At 45.1% G+C, this 8,281-nt stretch overlaps 1 protein-coding gene across 1 annotated transcript in view; it reads right to left on the bottom strand.

Moving 5' to 3' along the window:
• Positions 1-8,143, bottom strand: part of LOC136316917 (sal-like protein 4) — a 63,825-nt gene extending 55,682 nt beyond the window's left edge. The window contains exons 1-2 of the mRNA XM_066249279.1: positions 8,107-8,143; positions 5,533-5,591 (exon numbers count right to left, since the gene is read on the bottom strand). The gene's annotated coding sequence lies outside the window, so the exon portion shown is untranslated. The remainder of the gene's footprint in view (positions 1-5,532; positions 5,592-8,106) is intronic.
• Positions 8,144-8,281: the final 138 nt, after the last annotated feature.

The following is an 8,281-nucleotide window of genomic DNA, read 5'->3' on the forward strand; positions in this document are numbered from 1 at the left end:
TTCAGAAAAATAAATAAAGAAAAAAATATAAACAGTTCCAATGCCACAAGCACAAGGATTCCTCATTTTGCCCTTTTACAACCACACTCACATTCCTTCACCCTCACCCCCCAACCCCAAAGCCCTGGCAAGTACTAATTTATCCTTGATTTCTAAAATTTTGTCATTTCAAAAATGCTGTAAGAATGGAATCATAAAGTATGTAGCCTTTTGGAATTGGCCTTTTCTCGCTCAACATAATTCCCTACAGATTCATCCAAGTTGTGTGTATAAATAAATAGTTTCTTCTTTTTTATTGCTGAGTCTTATTCCACAGTATGGATGTAGCACAGTGTAACTATTCACCAGTTGAAGTACATCTGTTCTGGTTCCAGTTTCTTACTATTACAAATAAAGCTGCTATGAACATTTTTAGATGCACTGTTCATCTGTTTTGTTTTGCTGCTAGTATAATAATTTCACCTCTATTCACTAATCTTAGAAGACTGGTAATTCTGCAAACTTTCCAAATAAATCTATACATATGAAGCATGTGTAATTTCCCTTAAGTGAGATTATGAATTATTTCCTTAATGATATAATTAATTTCTCTGGCTTTTCTTCTAACATAGTTTGAAAAGCAGTTCTCAACAGGAATTTGTAAATGAATTTACAATCACAGGCCTTTTGATGACTAAGATAGTTTCACATCAACACTGGTTTCCTCTTTGTAATAATCAAACAAAACAATCTTGCTGTACCTCTTGCACTTCATAAATATGTATTAGGAGACAAACTTTCCAACTGATACATCCATATGCCATCACTAAGTGCCAGAGCACATGTTACAGGTTTGAAATCTGCCCTCAGGGTCTCTCAGCATAAAGTACTATAACAATGTGATTTACATTTAGCCACAGATAGACTGAAAATTTCCAATTTACTAGGGAATTCTATTTTCAAAAGCCATTACTGCCTGACCAGGTGGTGGCACAGTGGATGGAGTGTTGGACTGGGATGCGGAGGACCCAGGTTCGAGACCCCAAAGTCGCCAGCTTGAGTGCGGGCTCATCTGGTTTGAGCAAAAGCTCACCAGCTTGAGCCCAAGGTTGCTGGCTTGAGCAAGGGGTTACTCGGCCTGCTGTAGCCCCACGGTCAAGGCACATATGTGAAGGCAATCAATGAACAACTAAGGTGTCGCAATGCGCAACGAAAAACTAATAATTTATGGTTCTCATCTCTCTGTTCCTGTCTGTCTGTCCCTGTCTGTCCCTCTTTCTGTCTCTGTAAAAAAAAAAAAAAAAAGCCATTACCGATCCTTTCCAAAGCAAAGCATGCTTTCTCCGTGGTTATTCACCTGTCATCTCTTAGCTCTAAGGTAACCCTATTTTTCTCCGCTCTGTGATGCCAGGGCTGGGACTCTGCAAACTGCTTTTCCCAAACTCCCACGCCAGCAGCTTCCTGCTAGGTTCCTTCAAGGGGAGGTTCTGAAGAGAGATTAGAAGGAGGGCGAAGGGACCTCTGGCTGTCCAAAGCCTTACCCCCTCCCAGCGCCGCCCACCCCATGACTGAGCCTGCAGCTTCCTCCTGTAGCAGGCCCTGAAAGGTCCGAGCAGGGGCTGCACGGAGTGCCTCCAGCAGCGGGCCACGTGCTAGCCAGCACAGGAGCTCACCTCCAAGCGCCCAAGTTCAGGTCGCCTCACTTCCTTCCTTTTGTTCCCCAGCCTAAGTGCGGTAGCTGCCTGGCAATTATTAGTATCAGTCCTAAGCGTACAGGAAGCAGTAACAAATAGTACCTCACTGTCCCCTTTGCAGCCTTTTTTTTTTTTTTTTAGCAAGAGAGACAGAGACAGAGGAACAGATAGGAACAGACAACACAGAAAGGGGGGGAGATGAGAAGCATCAGTTCTTTGTTGCGACACCTTAGTTGTTCACTGATTGCTTTCTTATATGTGCCTTGACCGGGGGCTACAGCAGAGCCAGTGACGCCTTGCTCAAGCCAGCGACCCTGGGCTTCAAGCCAGCGACCTCTGGGCTCAGTGACCTCTGGGCTCAAGCCAGCGACCATGGAGTCAAGTCTATGATTATGATCCCACACTCACGTCAGTGACCCCGTGCTCAAGCTGGTGAGCCTGAGCTGAAGCCAGTGGCCTCGGGGTTTTGAACCTGGTCCTCTGTGTCCCAGGCCAACGTTCTATCTACTGTACCACTGCCTGGTCAGACCCCCCTTTCAGCCTTCTAACACCCATGTACCCAACTTTCTCTTGTGAATCCACACTACTGGAAATAGTTAGCATGACTTTCTGTTTTCCTGTAACTTTTATACAACTGCAAACAAAAGTTTGCAACTTTATTGTCTTATCTATTTCCTTTCCAACTCCTAGGTCAGGGTCCTCACAGGAGAATCTGTGGTTGAATTTAGGACTCGGAGGGGGAAGAGGATAGGGTTAGGTGAATGTCAGAGATTCTCTGGTAGTAAGCAACAAATGGACTCAAGCTAACGTAAGCAAACCTGGAATAAACGAAAGGACATAAGGAGCTCACAGAATCCAAGGAGCAGATTTGGAAAGGACGGGACCCAGCGCCATCCAGAGCTCTAGGAAGTAGGGACCCATGAAGGCATCTCACAGGGCTGCACCAGGAGGGCACCAGGAGGGCTCTGCGAAACCAGGGTCCAGAAAGGACGTGGCTCACAGGCCGCAACGGGGCTAAGTGCCTAACCTTTGGCTGGTGAAGAGCACGATGTCCTGATGACGGTCCTACCAAAAGAAAGAAGTTTGAAGAAGGAAGAAAGAGCTCACTCAAAAGAAATTTAGCACGCTATTTCTTAGAAAAAAAAGAATGGTTGATGGCCAGTAAATTACAACAAATTTTCACTACTGTGAACCGCAGATGAGGTCTTCACTTCAGTTGTAAATTACAATGCACTGTATATTAATATTTGGGATAAAAGAACAATGTGCTTGGGGTAGAAAGCTCAGAGAAATTTTTCTAAAAGAAGGCTCTACATGTGAAACCTCCTGCTTATGGATTGGGACGAGCCCAGGAGGAGTTTCCTGTTCAATATTTTTCATTTGACAAATATTTATTCACTACGCCCTAGTGATTCTAAATCTAAACCCTGGGGATTCTGGGCTAGGTCATTTCCTTTATTCTCTGCCACCAATGAGAAGCTCAAGTTGCTTAACACTAATAGCTAACACGATGGGGTAAGCTGGCTTTTCAGAAATCCAGAGGGACACCCCACAAAAGTTAAATATTAATGCATTTATAAGTATAAAACAATTACTTTATTATACCTAATAAAATGTCACAACAGTAAATGAAAAGAAAATACAGGTTGAAACAAGCACAGTGTGTTACCTATTTTATAATAATTTTCCTTAGCTCCCTCTCATACAATATTTAAAGAAATTACCGTATTTCCCCATGTATAAGACACTCCCATGTTTAAAACCCATCTCAATTTTGGGGCCCAAAATTTGAAAAAAAAAATGTATTACATACAATTATTGAACTCAAGTTTTATTCACCATAAAATTCATACAACTCCTCATCACTGTCAAAACTATCCATTAGCTTGTCCTCATCTGTGTCTGCTGATGAATCACTGTCTTCAACAATGAGCGTAAAAACAAGTGCTAAAAAGCAGGAAATGCAAGTAAAAAACAAACTACAAACACTGTATAAGATGCACCCAGTTTTTAGACCCCAAATTTTTCCCAACAGTGTGCGTCTTATACATGGGGAAATACAGTACTTAGGATAATATCCCACTAAAGCAGTGGTCCCCAGTCCCCAGGCCGTGGACCGGAACCGGTCCGGTCTGTGGGCTATTTGGTACTGGTCCACAGAGAAAGAATAAATAACTTACATTATTTCCATTTTACTTATATTTAAGTCTGAGCAATGTTTTATTTTTAAAAAATGACCAGATTCCCTCTGTTACATCCGTCTAAGACTCGTTCTTGACACTTGTCTCTGTCACGTGACACATTTACCCGTCCCACCCTAAAGGCCGGTCCGTGAAAATATTTTCTGACATTAAACCGGTCCGTGGCCCTAAAAAGGTCGCGGACCACTGGACTAAGCAAGTCTTTTCATTTGTCTTCATTACTCTTCTACCATTTCTTTATATATATTTTTTTTTTCTAAAACGCATGAGGCTTTTTTTCTGTTTATAAGAGTAATGCCTGTCCACTGGGGAAAATTAAATATAACAATATAGGAAGAATAAAGTAATCATCATTCAGAATTCCAGCGACAGAAAGAAAATGGCTAGTAATATTTTTGTGTATTTTCTTCCACTCCTAATGATTTGAATGAAAATTATATGGCCAGAAACATAATTGTTGTTCTTTATGTTCCACTTTTGCCTGCGTAATTTTCAGATTTTCTGTAACGAGCTTTGCTTTTGCAGTGAGAATAACATTCAATAGAAGAAAGGTACAGAAGAGCGGGTGCTCTGTATGCCTTGCTCACCCCAGTACCCCCCGTTCCTAGAACACTGCTCGGCACAGTAGGTACTCCACACATGTTCTAATTGCCCAGATTTTCCCAACAAACCAGTGAAACCATGCTGCTAATTAACACAGAATCATCCGGCAGCCATGTCCAGGAATTAGTTCCCTCTCTCCCTCCATTTGGTAAACAGTTCGTTCTATCACATACAGTCACTTTTACTGTCTCAATATAAAACCAACTGATTTCAAATTCCAACTCCCACACACTAGCTACGTGCCCTTGACAAGAAACTTGACTACTCTGCCTGAACTTCCGCATCACGTAAATACTGGCCCAGGTGCCTGCGATACAACAGGCAGGACCTGACATCAGTTCACATTCTGGTTTGGAGGGAAAAGCGTATGAATAAATGTGTCCGGTGGTATTAAGTGCTATAACAAAAAAGAAAATAGAATAAAGGGGACAGAAAGTGACTGCCCGTGTGGGCCAGATGAGGGCATGTTGCTATTTTATAAAGGGTGGTCAGGGACTGGCTGAGGTTTCAAAAATATCCTGCTATCCTGTGTTTCTCAAACTTCAGGTTGTGACTAAGTGCAATGAATGTAGAGAGTAATCTGCATTGTTTTAAAATGAAAATACCAGAGTGCATCACACATAGTAAATAAAGGCCAGCACTGTTCGGTGTGACTTGGCCTGGTTTATATACATATACAAGTGCACTAGTCTGTAAAGCGCCATCATCGTGGAGAAACGGTGGTTAACACTGCAGCAACTTAGAGGTAAGCAGTCGTACAGAAAGGTACCTAAATAGGACCTGTCTCCATTAAGACAGCCACGCCTTGTGCATGGACCTGTCGATGCCTTATTCAAAAAGTAGAGTAAAAAAAAAAAAGGCAGAGTAAGCTAAGTTCCAAAGAGACAAAAAGACAACCACAGGGAAAGTGGGAGAAAGGTTAGGACCAGAGCTTAGAAGTTGGAGCGAAAGGCAAACAAAATAGGCTAAGCGATGAAAGCCGGACCTGTGGTGACGCAGTGGCCAAAGCTTGGATCTGGAATGCTGAGGTCACTGGTTCAAAACGCTGGGCTTACCTGATCAAGGCACATGTGGAAGCTGATGATTCTTGCTCCCCTCTCCTCTCCTCTCCTCCCTAAAATGAATAAACAAAGTCCTTAAAAAATGTTTTTAAAAGAAAGTTAAGCAATTAAAGAGAGAAAACTAATACAAATTACATTTTTGGTGCAAAAATGTACCTGACCATGCCCTGACCAGGCGGTGGTGCAGTGCATAGAGCACTGGCCTGGGAAGCTGAGGACCCAGGTTTGAAACCCTGAGGTCACTGGCTTGAGCCCAGGGTCACCAGCTTGAGCATGGGGTCGCTGGCTTGAGTGTGGGATCACAGACGGGACCCAGTGGTCGCTGGCTCGAGCAAGGGGTCACTGGCTCATCTGGAGCCCCTCAGTCAAGGCACATATGAGAAAGTAATCAGTGGACAACTGAGGTGCCCCAACTACAGGGTGATGCTTCTCATCTCTCCCCGTTCCTGTCTGTCCATCTGTCCCTCTCTCACGCACATGTGCGCGCGCTCTCCCTCGAAAAACAAAGCAACAACCAAAAAAGACCAGAGAAAGACCAAAAAATTTTTAGAGAAACAGAATTGATGGATTCAATTTAACAATAACAAAGAAAAAAAAACCCAAGGGTAATGAAATTTGCTGTACATGACTCTTTTGGATTAAGTGTATAATAGTGTCTGAATATTTTCAGAAACTCCCAAATACCTGCTCCATCCTCTCTTTTCTTACCCTCAGTGAGGTGGACAGTTAAAGATTTTATTTTTATTTATTTTTAGAGAGGAGAGAGAGTGAGAAAGAGAGAGAGGTGGAGAAGAGTGGGAAGCATCAACTCCTAGTAGTTGCTTCTCATAGGTGCCTTGACCAGGCAAGCCCAGGGTTTCCAACCTGTGACTTCAGTGTTCCAGATCAAACGCTTTATCCACTGGGCCACCACAAGTCAGATAAAAGATTTAAAAACCATATCATCTGGGAAGATTTCTTTCAATCCTTTAAACATATAATAGTTTTTGGAAATCATGCCCACCCATTAGAAATAAATAAAATATATTGGAAAGAAACTAGATATTGTCTGCCAAGCCTTCTGTTGCTGTGCACGAGAAGGTTTCCACTGAACAGAGCTGTTAACACACAATTATTTCAGAACAAGGTGGCCAAACTGCAGTCCTCCTGCTAAATCTAATCTTCCACCTGTTTTTGTATGGCCCATGAACCAAGAATGATTTTTCCAATTTCAAGTGGTTGAAACATTCAAAAGAGAACTATTTTGTGACATGTGAAAATTCCATGAAGTTCAAATTTCTCGCTATAACGCTGCAGAGCTGAGTAGTTGCCCGAAGGCCTGAAATATTTCAGATCTGGCTCCTTTAGAAAAACATTTGCTCTAACCAGTGTCCTAAGAACATGAGGGCTATCTTGTTTAAACACCCGGGCAATTCTCTTCCGTCTCTAGCTCCTCCATCCTCAGCTTTGGTCTCTAACAATCCTGGGCCAGCCAGGAAGGCAGGCAGAGAGCATTATAATTAATTGTATGATATAAAAAAACAGAGACGCCATAAGATAAATTTCTATATAAAGTACTATGAGTAGTTCTCCCACTAACTAGCGTAACATCTGGGTTTGTTTCCCGATCAAAAAAGTGGACATCACAGCGGCAACTGTACAATTTCATTTGAGAATCACCATGGTCACTTGCACGAACACACTTAGAAAATATTAAAGCAGATGTTCGGCGGGGTGCTTTTGCAGGGAGAGGACCGCCGGGATCTAGATGTAGACTGAGGTTGCCTTTGCATGAAGCATCTGGACCACGTTCCCCCACCCCGTCCCCTCTGCTCCTGGCCCTTTCTTTTGTCTTTGTAGCCCGATTTCTCCTCACCCAACGCACTCCTCAGGGGCGACCCAGTTCCCGGGCAGAGAAGGGCGCAGGCCAGCCAGCCAGGGTTAGCTTAGAGCAGCTTGACCCGCTTAGGGTGGATTCGCCCCAGGACCCCGCAGGTAATAAGAATGACTCAGCAGGGGCCGGGGCTAGAACTGAGACAGGAACGCAGGGGCAGGGACAAAAATCTTTCGAATGCGAGAGACCGAAAATCGTCATCTGAAGGGCCCAAATGCGTGAACACACGAAACGTAATTGAAGCCGGCTCCAGGCCGTTGTGGGCCCGTGCCAGCGCAGGCCGCAGGTTCAGCCTGACAGGGAGGCCCCGCGTCGTCTGCAGTCAGAAAACGCCCACGGGCTCCGCCAGAGCCCCCTTTGGCCCCAGCAAACCCCACCTCAGCAAAACCGGGGGCCAGGAGAGGCCAGTGGACTGGAGGAAAAAGCTTTCGGGGTGCACGGAATTGGATGCCCGTGATTTTCGTGTACACTTTCGTGGACTAGAAACCATTTTCTTTTGAGATTTTGCTTGGCTAAAGGGCTGGAGTCTCCCCGCCCCCCGTTTCCATTCCCCCCACACCCCTCCACCCGCACCGCCACGACCGCTGCAAGCAACCACGCCCCGCGGCCCCAGGGCTCTCCTCCCCGGCTCGCAGTCCCCGCTCAGCCTACACGCCGCGCCACCATTCGCCCCACCCCCGCGCACCCCCGCGCACCCCCATCCGCCTCCGCGCCCAACCATGGGAGCTCCGGGCAGGTCCTCGCGCCTGCGCCTCTCCAACTTCCTGCCGTGGAATGCCCGGCCCACCCTGAGAAGCCCGCCTTCGAGAGCCGCGTGAAACCTGCCAGGCGCACGCCATTGGTCGGCAGGACGAAGCCTTCGGCTCCCAG

Source organism: Saccopteryx bilineata, chromosome X (genome assembly GCF_036850765.1).
Source record: "Saccopteryx bilineata isolate mSacBil1 chromosome X, mSacBil1_pri_phased_curated, whole genome shotgun sequence".
Classification (NCBI taxonomy): domain Eukaryota; kingdom Metazoa; phylum Chordata; class Mammalia; order Chiroptera; family Emballonuridae; genus Saccopteryx; species Saccopteryx bilineata.